Raw genomic sequence first — 17934 nt, forward strand, 5'->3', positions numbered from 1 at the left:
GATTGGAGTGAGCTGAAGGTTGACAGAGCGGATAAGATCAGTCATCCTCTTCCTACACTGGATGGCATTTCTGGGGTGGGTGCCCGGCAAGCTGACATCCCTTGCAACTGCTTCCCAGGTCGGTGAGGTGAGGTAGGCGGGCTTCCTGGAACTGTCCCTGGAGTAGAGCACATGCTGGTGAAGGCGGACCCCCAGATGAGGGCCTCGAGGGAGTCACTACTAAACCTGGGCGCAGCCTTCTTCGTGTGTGCAGCCATCTCGAGACATCTCCTGAACACAGCAGGGTTGGAGAGGTTGAATGTGTGTGTTCAGGTGGTGTTTAAATATGGTACCTGGACATTCGACCCCATGAAATAAATATGGGCGGACAAATCAGTTCCCAATATGCCACATGGTTCGGAGAGATGCTCGCTTATGCATAATTACTTTGCTTCTGAACACGAAATCAGGCACGATTTCCTGCCAGTCCAACCCACGGGAAAAGTGCTGTGAAACCTACCCGCCATGGCGCTTAGTTTCAAAAAAGGAAAATTTTGTCCATTAACTCTGTTTCTCTCTCCACAGCTGCTGCCAGACCTGCTGAGTATTTCCAGCCTTTTCTGGATATAAAAGTCTCCTTTATGACATTAATCCTCAATACAAACAATGCTTATATTGACAACGTCACTCTGATGTGATCAAGGTGATTGATTTGGCAAAATGGAAAATCAGATCTTGACATTTGTAAATTGATATTAATTTTTTTCTGTTGCATTATTTTCTTTCCTGATAACATTTGTCCAGCTTCAAAGGATCTGAAAAAAAATGTTTTGTGGAAAAGAGCCTTATTAACCTCTACAGGTGAGTAGGCTGTGATATATTCTTTCATGTATTTGACATTAAACAACTGCATTTTTGTTCCAGTAGTATCCATCATAGTGTTTGGTCTTAAACTATGGTTTCAGATAACCCTATGATGACAAACTTCAGCCTGTACTGAGACATGCCTACTATCTTGAACTTATGACTTTAGAGACTGAAAGTTACTCTGTATGATATTTTTGCACACTTAATGCACTCATATGACACTCTCCTGATAATGTTTTAATAAAGCACTGAGCCACTGAAAATAAATCTCCATTAAATTACTGAACAGAGGAATGTAATGCAAACATGTTAAGTGTTCACATACTACTATTGGCATATTGTAAATTTAGTAAATTCCAGGCTGAACTTAACATTGAGCTTTAATGGTTCATCAAGTTGATTCTCTGCCCCCTGAGATCATTGGAGAAAAATTTTAAAGGTCACTTTTCCTGAATTTTTGTCCAAGAGAACAACCAGTTTCCAAGGTTCCAAGATCAGGTATAAAAGCAGAGACTTGTGTTTCCAGGTTTTTGTCCCTTTCACATATAATAAGGGGTAAGGACTATGTTGTAGGGTGGCCGAGTTGTACAATTAATGATAGAGTTGATCTGAAGACATTTCTTGGGTGGAAAATTTAAGAGCAGGGAACGGCCGCAAAACGATCCGCCACCCGCGATCAGGCCCTAAGTGCAATTTCACGCTGGTTGGCCAATTAATTGCCAGACAGAATGAAACTCATGCTCAGAAACTCAGCGCTGCCAGGGTGGGGGCAGGAGGAGCTTGAGCCCTGAAGTTTGCTCATGCGCACGGGTGCGCTCACTGAAAGCTCCCTGAAGGCACAGAGCTGCCTCAGGGAGCTGAAGATTTTTCAAGTGAAAAATGAAGATTTCACAAATAGTATAAACATGTCCCACATGAGACTCAGTCACGTGAAGAGGGAAAGGTTAAAAATGAGTTCAAAAAAATTTTTTTTTTAATCATTGTTAAGAACTCATCCCGCCTGTGGATGAGGTTTTGCAAAAAATGCAAAGGCCACCTGGCCTATTCGTAAAGATGGACAGGCAGCGAAAAATTCTACTTAATTAGCTGCTTAAGGACCTTAAAAGGCCTCTTAATTGTTGGCAGGTGCACTGCCAACTCTCATGCACACCTGACAACTGAAATATCACACAAGTGGGTGATGACGTCTGGACACTCGCCTGACGTCACTGTGCGTTATTTCACGCTTGGGCGTGTCGGATGTGTGCCCACAAGCCGAGCTGAAAATCCTGGCCTAAGTTTATTTACAATATACTCAGCATCAACTAAATGTGTGCTTTCAACTCCAACTCTATCTCTACACTGATTGCTGAGGTAGCCTGCGCTACTATCCTATTGATAGTGTGATCTTGCCTAACAAGTGTTATTCTTCAAAGTACATTACATGCAAAATAAAATCATTATTACTACATTCCTCCTCCTTTAACTCGGCTATACATATCATATTTACAAGTATATATTTTTCAAGACAACATAATATTTACACTGGGTATAGAATTTGCTAGTTCAGTCTTAAAGGTGATTTCCTGGTACATGTAGAACATCACAGCTCCACAACTTCAGATGTTTTGTCAGGAACCTCCTTTCCGGAGTTGCCTGAACATCAGGTGCTTCAGTGGGCACTTGCAGTTCTGTATCCTCAACTCTTACAGAAACATCAGACATGTCTGTCCTGAGTTGAGTACCCTCAACAGGAAATGCAGACCCGACCATGGTCACTGGTGGAACCAAATCTTGGCGATTTGTCTCTCTCTTCCTTAAATGGTCCACATGTTTACGGATGATCCGGTCTTTCACCTCCACATGGTAAGATAGAGATCCAGTCACCACACTTATTTCAACTGGTAACCACCTTGGTCCTTCCCTGAAGTTCTTCACGTCTACCGGCTCTTCCATGGTAAATTTCCTCTCATGACTATGCCAGTCGTGTCTAGTTTTCTGACTTCCCTGACTCCTTTCCACCTTCGCCTCTAAATTCAGCATTATTAAGCTCAATCTCATCCTGAGGCGGCATTTCAATAATAACTTTACAGGTGTGAGAGCTGTTGTTGTGTGAGGGATAGTCCTGTAATGAAAAAGAAAGCGTACTAGCTTGGTTGCCAAGGAATCACCAGTTAGCTATTTCATGCCTTCCTTTGAACGTTTGAACCGCCCTTTCAGCCAGTCTTTTTGAGGAAGGGTGGTACGGTGCAGTTTTCACATGAGTGATACTGGTGAGGCTGATAAACTGTTGAAACTCAGCCCTCATAAGTGCCGTGCTGTTATTGGAAATGGTAGGCCGAAGTGGTTTCACAATTGTAGCGGTCGATGTTGGTGGCTTCACCTCATATACATTAACCATTTTGAATGGGCATCGACAATGAGCAGAAACATTGTTCCCAGGAAAGGCCCAACGTAGTCAATGTGTAACTGCACCCAGGGTCAATCTAGCCACTCCCATGGGAGTAAAGGAGCTTCACTGGCAACATTTGCAGTTTCTGACTTAGTAACGTCTGCTTTACAAAACTATCTATTTCACTATCCATCCCAGGCCACCATAGATAGCTGCGTGATATGGTCTTCATTCGGGAAATTTCTGGATGGACGCTGTGTAGTTCAATTAAAAGTGGCTCCCTTCCCTTTGGAGGAACTATCATTTGTGCTTCCCAAAATAAGATGCCATCCTGGCTGGGTTATTTCATGATTCTGTTGAAGTATGGTTTCATTTCATCAGATAAGGGCATGTGTGACATGTAGCACTTGTTCTCGTACCTGAGAGAGGACTGTGTTCCGACTTTTACAGCCTCTGATCTCTTGAGCACATACTGGCGAGGAATCTAAGAAATTTAACAGTAGAACAAGTTCCTGTGGATGTGCTCACTCATCATTTTGTTGTAAAGGCAAACAGCTAAGGACATCGATTTGATTGCCAGACCTATGTACGAAAGTGTATTCATATGCTGTCAGAATTAAAGCCCATCGTTGTATTCTTGCTGAGGCTATGGGTGGTATATCCTTGTCCTCACTAAACAATCCTAGCAATGGTCTGTGGTCCAAAATGATTGTAAAATGACAGCCGTATACGTACTATAGAAATCTCTTGACACCAAAGATGATGGACAGGCCTTCCCTTTCTATCTGCACGTATCCTTTTCCGCTGTGGTGAGCGTTCTTGATACGCAACCTATTGGCCGTTCCCTGCTGTCGTCCATCTGATAAGAGAGCACTGCTCCCAGCCTGTAGGGAGCTGCATCACATGGCAGCACCAATTCTTTCATCTGGTTATAATGCACTAATAGACTGGACGAATGCAACAACTTCTTCACTTTTATGAAAGCTTGTCCCTGGGGTGCCTCCCAAGACCAACATTGGTTCTTTTTGAATAGAGAATGCAGGGGACCCAGCATTGTAGACAAATTGGGTAAGAACCGCCCATAATAGTTGGTCTTTCCTAGGAAGGCCTTCTTGAAATCCAGATTCACTTCAGACAATAATCTTTTCTGAATAGCGCCCTCTTTCATAACACACACTAAACAATCTCTGAGTATGTTGCTCAGAGTCATACCAAAATCACAATGTTTCATTAACTGCTTCAAATTTGCCACATAGCATTCAATTGTCTCACCCGGGGGCTCTATTTTGAGAATTCAACTTGAACCTCTGCATCATGATGAGGACTTTGGTTGAAAATGACCCTTCACAAGGTCCACCAATTCATTGAAATTTTTGAATCTGGGACACTGGTGCCGTCAAACATCTAACCAAGCTGTAGGTTTTGCTCCTATAAGTACTCAGCAGGATTGCTTGCCTCTTCTCTTGCCCTGTAATCTCATTCGCTTGAAAAAAGAATGTGAGGCATTCTGTGTATTGAGACCAATCATCTGTGGCTGGTTCAAATGGATCAATTCTCCCAAATTGTGGCATTTTGAGAGAACAGAACTTCTTCAATTCCAATGGAGCTTGCTACTTACAATCACTGGGCGAGATACAGTGCCGATTTCTTTCTAACTTGATTTCTTCTGTTAAATCCTGTTTTATCTTCATCGCCAGCTTTTTTAAGGTGGCCAAGTTGTACTATTAATGATTGAGTTGATCTGTAGACACTTCTTGGGTGGAAACTTTAAGTTTATTTACAATACTGTAGTAATTATGGTTTTATTTAATGTGTAATGTACCTTTAAGAATAAAACTTGTTAAGGAAGATCATGATCTGTAGTAACCAATAGGAAAGCAGCACGGTCTACCTCAGCGGTCAGTGTAGAGACAGAGTTGGAGTTGAAAGCACACGTGTAGTTGCTGCTGTGTATATTGTAAATAAACATAAAATTTCCACCCAAGAAGTGTCTGCAGATCAACTCTATCATTAATAGTAGAACTCAGCCAGCCTACAACAAATATACTCAGCTGCAACTACATGTAGGCTTTCAACTCCAACTCAATCCCTACACTGACTGCTGCGGTAGCTCATGCTACTCTCCTATTGGTTACCACAGATCATGTGATCTTGCCTAACAAGTATTATTCTTAAAGGTACATTACACACTAAATAAAACCATAATTTCCAGACTATAATAAGGGTTAAGGTGACTGAACATCCTGAAAATGTTCAGTTGATCAGAGAAAGCCAGCATAGATTTGTAAATGGTAGCTCTTGCCTTTGGAACCTGGTTGAATTTTTTTGAAAAGGTGACTAAAGTAGTGAACAGGGGAATATCTATGGATGTTATTTATATGAATTTCCAGAAGGTAATTGATAAAGTCCCTCATAAGAGATTATTATGGTTGAAGCTCATAGGATTGAAGCCAAATGACGGACCTGGTTATGAAATTGCCTGAGTGATAGGAGACAGAGACCTGGGACAATGGCCAGGTATTTTAATTGGTAGGATGTGTCTAGCAGTATCCCACAAGGGGTTTTAGCCTCAGCTATGTATTAATAACTTAGATGAGGAAATAGAAATCTACATAACCAAATTTGCTTATGACACAAAGATAGGTGGCATTATAAATAGTGCATGTGTAAATGTAAAATTATAAAGAGACACTAATTGATTAAGTGAATGGGTAATACTGTGGAAAACTGATATCAATGTATTAAGTGTGAGGTCATCTACTTTGGATCTGAAAAGGACAGATCAAGCACTTTCTAAATGGTGAAAAGCTAGGATGGGATTTTCCGGTCCTCGCCTGCTGTGGGAATTGTCACGAGTGGGATGGACCAGCAAAAGGTCCATTGACTTTGGGTAGGAATTTCTGGCCCTGTGGCAGGTGGGGGCCGAAAATCCCACTGCTAGAAACAATGGGGACCAAAAAAGTCCTGGTTAGACCACACCTGGATTACTATGAGCAGTTTTGGGCATCACACCTTGGGAAGGATATATTGACCTTGGAGGGAGTCCAGTGTAGATTTACCAGAATGATACCTGGACTCCAAGGGTTAAATTATGAGGGGAGATTACACAAACAAGGGTAAATTCCCTGGAATTTAGAAGGTTGAGTGGTGATTTGATTTGGTCAAAGCTTTCAAGGCATTAAGGGAGCAGAGAAGGTAGACAGAGAGATGCTGGGCTGGATTTTGCTGATTCCCTCGAGATTCCTTTGCTGGGGTCATTTGTTGCTTTGTCAAAACTTATACTGTCATATTCTGATATGCAGCTAATTAATGCCAGTGCTGCAGTAGGGGATGGGGGATGGAGTGCGGATGGGTTGTGGGTGATGGTTTTGCAACCAACAGAGGGCGGTGGTAGGAGTTACTGTTGGCAGGGAGCCTGAGGGCAACGTTTTTAAAGGTCGGTCTACAGCCTTCACATTGACTGCACATCGAGGAGGCTACAGATGGGGGTGAAGTGAATCTGTGAGTAACGGGGATGATGGGTAGAGTGCTGGAGTATGAGATGAATAGCTCTACGCTCTCCTAGAGTTGCTCCTGCAGTCAGTGCTGGGAAAGGAGACAGGTACCATTTCCAAAAGACGAGAAGAGGAGGCCCATCAGCCTCAAGAAGAAGGCCTGACTGGAAGGGACAGATGGTAGCGTGACACCAGAGCAGCATGGTCAATCATTCGTGCTTGATGCAGTGTCAAGCATGGATGAACCCATACACAAAACCTGTCAGTGTGGCAATGTTAACCTTGAATATGATGCAGCCTTATGAGCAATGCAGGGGCAGGAGAGTTGTGTCACATTCTTTCTTTGGTTAATTGCAGGAGAAGCGATGGACAGGTGGTCGGGTGCTCCTTCTCCTTTTCACTATGATAATGCAGATGGAGGGGGAAGTGATGAAGATTGGAAGGGTGGCACCAGGCCAGGCTTCCGCAGAGGGTGAGGCGAGTGTGGAGCCCAGAGAGAGTGAGCCATGGATGGCCATGGATGCAAATTCTTCTCATTTGTCATATTAATGTGGCTCTGTGGTCCATGATGACGACATGAAGCTCAGGAATATTTACAGGCAGGAAAAAGGGATAGAATAAGGATGTCACAGCAAAGGGCAACAAAGCTAGCAGACACTTCAAAGGAGGAGGCTCCAGAGGAACATAGGACTTAGAAGTAGAAGTAGGCCATTCGGCCCTTCGAGCTTGCTCTGCTGTTCAGTGAGATCATAGTTGATCTTGTTGTGGTCTCAATTTTACTTTCCTGTGTGCCCCATAACCCTTGACTCCCTTGTGTATCAAAAATCTATCTAACACAGCCTTGAAAACATGAAATGACCCAGCCTCCATTGCTTTCTAGGGGAAAGAATTCCACAGACTAACTACACTCTGAGAGAAAAAATATCTAATCTAAGTCTTAAAAGGGGGACTTCTTATTCTTAAACTATATCCCCTAGTTCTAGTCTCCCCAACATGAAAAAACATCCTCCTGGTATCAACCCTATCAAGTCCGCTCAGGATCTTATATATTTCAATAAGATCACCTCTCATTCTTCTAAACTCCATTGGGTATAGGCCCAACCTGTTCAACTTTTCTTCAGAAGATAAGCCCCTCATCCCAGGACTGAGTTGAGTAAACCTTCTCTGAACTGCTTTTAACACAATGATATCCTTTTTCAAATAAGGAGACCAAAACAGTTTTCCAGATGTGGGTCTCACAGCTGCAGTAAAACTTCCTTACTTTTTAACTCCATTCCCCCTGCAATAAACATCAACATTCCATTTGCCTTCCCAATCACTTGCTGTACCTGCATATCTGAGGATGCTCCAACACATCAGTCCAGTACACCTTCCACAGTACAGATACTCTCACATCAGTATGGCAAAAAGCACAGTTAGATTGGGTGGCACCAGCTGGTCAAAAAGACATACACATGCAGGAGCAGGTGAAGGAGGTAATATCAGCTGCTCCCAGACACTATTAAAGGGCTCAGGACAGGCCCAGCAAAGCACATGTTGAGCCTTGAGGGTCATCACTGAAGGTGGTGCTAATAGAGCAGCATGGGAAATGTTTCATAATCTGTCACAGTTCCCAGAGGCTATTTGTTCGCATGTGCGCATGATTTAAGAATTCATCCATGCTATGAGTGGCACCATGTCTCTGGCTTATGAGACCATGGCCTTTTCCATTGAGAGGGTGACAACTTCTTCACACAACGCGTGATATGGGTCTGGAATGCACTGCCTGGAAGTGTGGTGGAGGCAGGTTCAATTAAGGCATTCAAGAAGTAATTACATGATTATTTGAATAGAAACAATGTGCAGGGGTATGGGGAAAAGGCAGGGCAATGGCAATAAGTCATAATGCTTATTGGAGTGCTGGTGTAGACACAATGGACTGAATGGCCTCCTTCTGTACTGTTAAGATTCTGTGATTCATGGAAATCCACATACGACAGATCACATGGTACATGCAGGAGGAGATATGGATGCAAAGACAGGTATCCCAGAAAGGAACTTGGATGCAAACTAAGCAGAGCTTTGTTGTTTGGGACTACTGCGTGGCTTACTGGCCCATCTCCAAAAGCAATTAATACTCAACCACATTACTGTGGGTCTGGAGTCACATATAGGCCTGGTCAGGTAAGGACGACTGATTTCCTTCCCTAAAGAATATTAGTGAACTCGACAGGTTTTTTTTACAACAATCTAGTTTCTTCATTACTGATACTAGCATTTAATTTCAAATTAACTAAACTTAAATTACCCAGTTTGATATCGAAAGCCCAGGCTTTGCATCTCCTAAGCTAAATAGGAATGAAATTTGAGATCAAGAGCTTAACAATTAGATTAATTTTAACACTGAATTGTTTTATACTCTACAAACGATAAATCACTTAACTGCCTCACTGGCAATACACATTTCAAATAATTAAAATCCATTGCTATTCATTAAAAAGCAGAAAATCCACAAGGACAAATTAAGAATTAAACATTTAGTTTCTCCCCTTGTATTATTAAAGTTTATTTTCTTTTCCTTATTACTTCTATGTGGTGTTAGGTGAAGCCTGTGGCTTCAGTAAAGCCAGAGACAGGCTTCTCATTCCCCTAAGATAAAAACAAAAAAACTGCAGATGCTGGAAATCCAAAACAAAAACAGAATTACCTGGAAAAACTCAGCAGGTCTGGCAGCATACCTGGAAAAACTCAGCCGGTCTGGGGTCATGAGGACTCGAAACGTCAACTCTTTTCTTCTCCGCCGATGCTGCCAGACCTGCTGAGTTTTTCCAGGTAATTCTGTTTTTGTTCTCATTCCCCTGCTCTGCCAGCTGAGATGTCCCTTGTGGATCTCTAGGTTTTGAGGCCCTTGAGGTCCCCATCAAAAACAATCCCTCCTGCACTTGTCAAGGGATAGACTCGGTCATCAGGATAGGAGACAGCATGTTGAACTCTGACCGAATGTGATAATGGTGGGGGTGGGGAAAGGGTGAGAAGTGGGAGCACCTTGAGCAGAGTTCTCCTTCCACATGCCCTTTCTCCATCTTTTCTCCCTTGGCCCACTTGCACTTCTCCACTAGGCAAGAGCTGGAGAGCATTTTGCTGCACTTCAATGAGGTATTGAGTGGCCAAGATGAGGTTTTCCTAGCTTCTGCTTAAAGTGGCAGACTGATGTCAGAGTCTTATGTCCTTTGAAAATTTTCAGTTGTTGGGACCACTTTTGGGTCCTGACCCTCCAGAGTCAGAGGTGTGCCAACAGACAAAAATGCCTAATACCTTAAAGGATGTTTAGCATTTTAAAGATTGTTGTTTACTTTTTATTTTTTGCAGGATGAGATTCCCTCTGAAGTTTCTTCTTGCCTCCCAGTTTCCTTGGCCACTAGAATATAGCATAAAGTCATGGTTGTCCAGATGTCCCTCCATTTCTATGCAAAGTGCATGGGTTCTTCAACAAGAGAATGAATGCTAAACATCTGTGTGCAAGTTTGAGTCCCGAGTTGCAACAGTCAAAAATAGCAAGAAGCAGTTCATTGTTACAGCTCCTAGAAAAAAAAAGCACATTTTAAATTGGATAAGTGAGAGAACTATAGATGAACCCTTCTAGAAGTTTCATTTAAATAAAATCTCAATGACATTTTATTATTTGCACATTAAAACAACAGGGAGCCACAGTAATCAGTGAAAACCAATCCATTACATTGATGTGATATTCAGTAGACTGGCAGTGGGGAATGAAACCTCATTTAAGAAGAGGTCTGTGTCAGCAGGGTAAAGGATCTCCTGTGGTTTTAACTCAATATCAGACAACCTAAATCTGGCCAAATCATTTCCGTTACAAAGTAGAAGAAAATGGATTAAAGTAATGGCGGATTAATCATCTGAAGTGATGCATGTATAATTAATGAATAATTCTGCTGCCAAATCAACCTGCTAGATCAATGTTTGGACATGTGACTATACCTGACAGAACATCTGATCCAGAAGGTCAAAGTAGACATGGGATATGTTCTACTTTCTAAAATAATAATTGGCAATATTAGCAAAAATTAACAAATTCATTTAAAATACCCCTGTCAACTATTTCAACACAAATAAACATTTAGGTAACCTTGCATTGAAATAAGGGACAGGGGTATGTTAAATTAATTCATGAAAGCAGATAGAGAGCATGGAGCAAAACTTTTATCAGAGTGAAAATGTACATCATTCACTTCTAAAGTATTCATCTTCGGCAAATGTGGTTCCAAGGCTAATTATAAAGCAAGGAAGGTCAGCCTTAAGTTAGTAACTCCTATAAACCTTTTTGGCTATGGGAACAATTTACTTAAGATATAGACAGTGCCTTTGGTAGAACAGCAGCAATTTATGGAAACTGGTATTCAGAATTATCTTTTCAAATTAATAACCCAAAGTCACAGCAAGGCCTGCACATTTATGTTATTAAACATCAATAGGCTATAAGGGAATCAGGATAGAGTGGAGAAGATTGGAGCATACAAGAAGAGTAACTATACTTAGGAAGATAAGAATCATTGTTCCGGAGGAGCTCTGCTTCTGATTCATGGGTGAATGCCCTTCAGAGAAGGAAACTGATGAATAGCAGACCGCTTATGGAAAACTCTAGGTAAAACATGACAGAATGGCAGAAGTAAGATCTATGCCCCCAACAGTAAGACAGTCAACTTTACCAGCAACTACATGATCTAGCAAATTAACTCTATGGTCATGATAGTGGTAGCACTTGGTGATGTGAATGCCAAGGTGGGTCTGAACAATGATAGCTGGAATTTTATTATGGACAATGTGATATTGGTACATGAAATAAAAATAGTGAATTGCTTCTTGAATAATGTAGAAGGACTAATCTAATGACAGAGAATTGTTTGTTCTTAATAATATCCATAAATGCAATAAATAAAGCACCTCTGTGGAAACGTATTATTCCAAGATGCTAACAGATTCAGAAATGAAGAAGGAACAGATATATACATTCTTGTCCATTTTGTCTTGACCATGATAAAGCCAAAACTGAAAAAGAGCACTGGCGTTGATTTTCTTATACTGGTGCAAGTCATGTCTAAATCGTGTGTGAATTTCTTGTGTCAGTTTATCCATACAATAATCACAGATGCAGGTTGTACAGTGGGAGAAGTGTTAGGAGCACACTAGGGGTTGGAAAGGAAAATGTGCCTACATGTGAAATTGAAAGGGATGGGAGCAATTAAAGGTGGGTTGTGCCACAATTGCAGACACAAGTGCTGAAAGCCTTTAGAAAGGCTAAAAGAAATCTCAACCTTTTATCACCCTCAGCCAAGGCTAGTGGTCAAGTAAATGACAGCCTAAAGTGAAGGGAAACTAAGTCCCATATGCAGCCTTGTGCACCAGCAGATTGGCTCTGTCACTGACTGTTCTAGCCATAAGGTGAATTTTATCAGCATGGGGTACTTAGAGATGGCTTGGCTCTGCACCTGACTTTGCTTAGCCAGACTATTGAAGAGAGTTCTCCACACCAGTTGTCAGATATATGCAACAGTGTCTGTAAGTATATCTAGTGATATCTTGGCAGGTACAGAGTTAGGCTTTATTGGCTGATGATCGCCCTGGAATGGCCTATTTCATGATGAAGCAGTAAATCATGACATGGGGGGAATATTTTACATCCCCTGCCAGCGCATTTGAAGGTGGAGTATGTAAAATAAAGTGAGCAGCCAGCTCACGGCCTTCCTGCCCACCTCCAAGCTTCCCTCTATATTGCAGGAAGTGGGTAAGGCATCAGGCAGCCCACAGGTCTTTCGGCCTTGAGCCACTTAAGGACCTCATTCTGCCTCAGCCACCAAAATATGTTGGGCAGAGGAAGGCGGAAGGGAGGTGACCAACCCGCAACTTCAACAGCTCGGGCTGAAAGATAGGAAGGAAGGGGTGGTTACTCCTTTGGGTGACCCCTCTGATGCACCCCCCAAGATGGAACCTTCCATTTGTGCCTCTCTCCAGCCTTTAAAACCCAAACCCCTACCCCACTCTCCTCGCTCGGGTCCCTGATCTCTCCCCGACCAAAGACTTTCCTTGAAGTCCAGTATCCACCTTCCTTCTTCTCAGGGTTCCCTGGCTCCAGCAGCAGCCGTTACTGTGTTCTGGTGCTGCTGGGGCAACTGAGCTGCAGATTGGCCGGCAGCTCTCGGAGGTGGGTCTTCTTGTACCTGAGAGGCAGAAGTCCCAATCTCACTTTGTTATGTCCATGCTCAGCCTATTATCACTCTGGGGCAGTCCTTTCTAAAGTCAGTGAAGTGCTGACCGACTTTTTGGGGTTCGCGAGGAATATGACCGTCTCATAAAATTCACCCCATGCTCTGCATGGGGTGCTTCTGTAGAATCATTCAGCATAACAGTCAGGCATTCTGACAGGCATGTGTTTTATTTAAATCATTCATGGGATGTGGGCATTGCTAGCTAGGCAGTATATATTGCCCACCTCAATACCCCTTGAGAAGGTGGTGGTGAGCTGCCATCTTGAATGACTGTAGCACATAGTGGGAGATGGTGGTGAAGAGGTAATGTCACTAGACTAGTAATGTTGAGGTCTGGGCTAATCCTCTGAGGACACGGGATCAAATCCCATCATAGCAGCTGGTTAACTTAAATTCTACCATGGAATTAAATGTAATTTAAATTCAATTAATAAATCTGAAATCTAATCTCAGCAATGGTGACCACAAAGCTAACACTGGTTGCTATAAAAACACATTTGGTTCACTAATACTCTTTAGGGAGGGAAATCTGCCACCCTAAGCTGGTCTGTCCTACATGTCATTCCAGATCCACAGTAATGTGGTTGATTCTGAACTGCCCTCTGTGGTAATTTGAGGTGCTATGCACCTTTAAGTGAATGTGAACAGATTGACCACGTGACTGTATTACCCAATGGCTATGTAGCGTGGGATACAATGTTGATCAGTAGTTTAGAATAGGGTCGGTTGGAGAAGCACATGCATTAGCGCTTTGTTATTTGTGTAAATAAACAGCATGTGCTTCATCTTATATTGGTCTCTGCATCTGCAGTGTATTGTTTGCCAGCTCATTCAACAGTAGATAGGTGTGCAACTGTGTTGGCGAGCAAAGAGACCCGACAGAAGGAACGTAACAACTGCCGACAAGGCAAAACACAACCAGTCGATAACACCAAGGAAAGCCATGAACAATTCCACTGAAATAAATCAGCCTTGCCTTGCAGGCCGATTGTAAGTAAACCCGCCATCATAGTCATCGAAGTTTTCTCTCTCCAGTATGCCACAGTTGGGCTATTTTGAACTGTTTGATCAGACCATCAATGACTGTTCATGTTATGTTGAACACCTCGCATTCTTCTTTTTGGCCAATGACATATCGGGGAGGAGGAGAAAAGGCAGGCGATCCTCTTATCGACGTGGCAGTAAAACATACGGCCAAATGCATAGTCTAACGGTACCCAACGCCCCAAATTCCAAGAGCTTTGATGAGTTGGTAAATCTTGTGGAAAACCACTTTCAGCCGAAACCCTCGGTAACAATGCAGCATTTTAAATTCAATTCCAGGTGTCGTGTCCCTGGACAGACAGTCGCTTGCTAGGTAGCAGCCTTAAAACAGCTAACAGAGAACAGTGACATCGATTAACAATATGTTAAGAGACCAATTAGTATGTGAGATTAATGAAGACACCATTCAAAAAAGATTCTTGTCAGAAACTAATTTAGACTTCAGCAAAGCGCTGGAGTTGGCGTTCGCATTGGAGAGCGTAGTCAGAGATTCAGAAGCAATCAAGGGAGCACAAAATGGTGCCATCCTTCACATCAGGAGGGAAACAGCAGTTAGAAATGGCGCAGAATCGCAGGGCTCCATTGAAAGGTAGGGAACAGCCACCATTAACAGACCAGCAATGGTTTAACAGAGAAAACCTACGATAATAATGGCAGAAATGGAACCAGACAGCCTGCAAGTGAATGACAATTTAAAAGAACCAAGTGTTTCTACTGCCACCGCCATGGGCACATTATACGATATTGTAAAGACAGATTGAGGCAAAAGTTTAAGCAAAAAGGTAGAAATCATGAAATCCACATAATTGGGGAACCAGAAGGAGCAGAGTCAGATACTTACTCACTATACAATTTAAAAATGAGTAAAACAGAGCCAATCTACATGACAGTGGAAGTCAACAGAAAACCCATCCGAATGGAAGTGGATACAGGGGCATCTATGAAAGTTATAGGGGAACATACTTTAAAATATCTGAATGCAGGAGACCACCCATTAAATCTGGAAAATTCAGATGCTAAATTAAAGATGTTACTGGTGAAGACATACGAGTAAGAGATATATGCAGGTAGCAGGGGAGGGTCCAAGTCTACTTGGTCGGAACTGGCTTAAGGAAATAAAGTTGGAGTGGCCCAAGAGCTTTCAACTCAGAACGAAAGATCTGCAAGAATAATTACAGAAATATGTCCCTGTGTTCAGGGAAGAACTTGGAAAGATTCAGGGCTGCAAACTAAAGTCCAAGTGGATCCCAGGGCAGCCCCTAAAGGCCAGTCTCCTATACATTACGAGAGAAAGCTGACGTTGAATTAGACAGGCTGGAAAGGTTGGGAGTCTAACAACCTGTACAAATTTCCGAATGGACAGCAGCCATATTTCCAGTACTAAAGCCTGACCAGAGTGTGTGAATATGCGGGGACTACAAATTGGCCATTAACAAAGTGGCCAGACTTGACAGGCATCCTATACCGAAAATTGATGAATTGTACTCCAAGCTGGCAAAGGGAACTGCATATATGAAACTCGACATGAGCCATACCTACCAGCAAGTCGAGCTGGAAAAAGCCTCTCGGGATTTTGAGACTACAAACACACATGGGGGTTATACCAATACACCAGGTTACCCTTTGGAGTCTCATCAGCTTGTGCCATTTTCCAACAGACTATGGAAAATTTACTTCAATGTCTACCCCATGTGGTAGTTTATCTCAATGATGCCCTAGTAACAGGACTAACTGATGGAGAACAACTGACTTACCTGGAAGAGGTATTGAAGCATTTCTCACATGCTGGAGTACATTTGAAAAGAGATAAATATATCTTCCAAGCAAAAGAAGTGGTTTACCTGGCCCATAGGGGCAACACGCAGGGCCTTCACCCAGTAGAAGACAAGGTGAGAGCTATTCGTGAGGCGCCAGCACCGAAATCGCCACAGAACTCAAGTCCTTCTTGGGAATGATTAACTATTAAAACCGTTTTCTCCCAAATTTGTCAACAGTACTGGCTCCATTATACGGTTTACTCAAGAGAAACCACAGATGGATTTGGCAAGCTCCAGAACAAGAGGCTTTTACAACAGTAAAGTAGTTGCTACATTCATCGGCCACGTTGGTACACTTCGACACAAAGAAAGAATTAATTTTGACCTGCAATGCATCCCCTTATGGAGTAGGGGCAGAATTCTCCTACTGGATGGCGGATAGCTCCAAACAGCCCATTGGTTATGTCTCAAGAACACTGTTGCAGAACGAAGATACTCACAATTAGAGAAAGTAGACTTATCCATTGTATTTGGCATTAAGAAGTTCCACCAATACATTCATGGTCGCCACTTCACCATTGTATTTGATCATAAGCCACTACTAGGCTTGTTTGGGGAAGATAAGGTAATACCCACAATTGCCTCTGCACATATCCAAAGGTGGGCACTGATTCTAGCTGCTTACGACTATATTTTTATCCACCGGTCGGGAAGCCAAATTGCCAATGCCAACGTACTGAGCTGATTACCTCTAAAAGACAGAAATGTGAATGTCCCAATTCCTCAAGAACTTGTCTTTTTATTAAACTTTCTGGATTCATCACCAGTACTTGCCAAATGAATCAGAGAGTGGACAGACTGAGATCCAGTTTTGTCTCACGTAAGGCAACAAGTCTTACAGAGATGGTCTAACAAGCCAAAGTCAGACGAAATGAAGCCATATTATAATAGGAGATACGAGCTCACCTGCCAGGATGGCATCTTGCTGTGGGGAGCGAGAGTCATTGTGCCTCCGAAAGGAAGAGAGCCATTATTGATCGAATTGCATAGTGCTCACCCCGACATCTCTAGGATAAAGATTTTGATGTGCAGCTACTTATGGTGGCCAGGGATGGATACAGATATTGAAAACTTGATCAAGAGCTGCATGCAGTGCCAACAGGTATAGAAAATGCCCCCTTCACCTCCATTGCATCTCTGGGAATGGCCAGAAAGGCCATGGATACACGTCCACATTGACTATGTGGAGCCTTTCCCGGGCACATTGTTCCTCTTAATTATAGACGCTCTCTCGAAGCGGATGGATGTACACGAGGTGAGATCACCCATATCTGCCGCCACCATGGACAGATTGTGTCCAAGTTCTGCAATACACAGGTTACCTGAGATAATAGTGTCTGATAATGGAATGGCATTCACCAGCGAGGAGTTCCAAAGATTCACAGGTCTCAATGGTGTAAGACATCTTGAAACCTCACCATACTACCCTGCATCCAATGGTTTGGCCGACAGGGCAGCAGTCCAGTCCTTTCAAGTCCGGGATAAAAAAACTGGATGGAGACTCTATTGCAACTAGATTATCATGTTTCGTACTCAGCTATAGGACTACGCCACACACGACTGTCAGTATTGCCCCCCCAGAGTTATTGATGAAGAGACTCTAAGGGTACATTTGAGTCTCATAAGGCTTAATTTAGGGGGAAGGGTAGTGAGAAGTCAGGAGACCCAGAAAAATGGACATGATTACCACAGTCATCAAAGAAACTTCACTGTTGGAGACAAAGTTTTTGCAAAGAACTTTGGAGATGGGCCCAAATGGCTATCACGTGAAGTTAGTGCAGTGACAGGATCCCTGTCCTATCATATATCGGTTGAAGGTCGGATAATTAGGAGACATGTAGATCACCTTAGGAAAAGGGAAACAGATCTGCAAGAAAGGATGTGCCAAGCATTCCTGTTGGAGTCTACACCACATGGAGAAGGAACTCCCCTTGGTTTGGAAATATCTGTCGGATCTGTTGAGCCTGAGAAAGTTGAAGAGACAAACTTACAGGGAACTACTGGAGAGCCTAATGGACAGATGACTCCCAAGTGGGAGGCCTGCGATAAACCACCTGAAGTCGGAGAACTATGACCGAATTTATAAGTAGTTTATTTAT

The sequence above is a fragment of the Carcharodon carcharias genome, chromosome 6 (assembly GCF_017639515.1).
Source record: "Carcharodon carcharias isolate sCarCar2 chromosome 6, sCarCar2.pri, whole genome shotgun sequence".
Taxonomy (NCBI): domain Eukaryota; kingdom Metazoa; phylum Chordata; class Chondrichthyes; order Lamniformes; family Lamnidae; genus Carcharodon; species Carcharodon carcharias.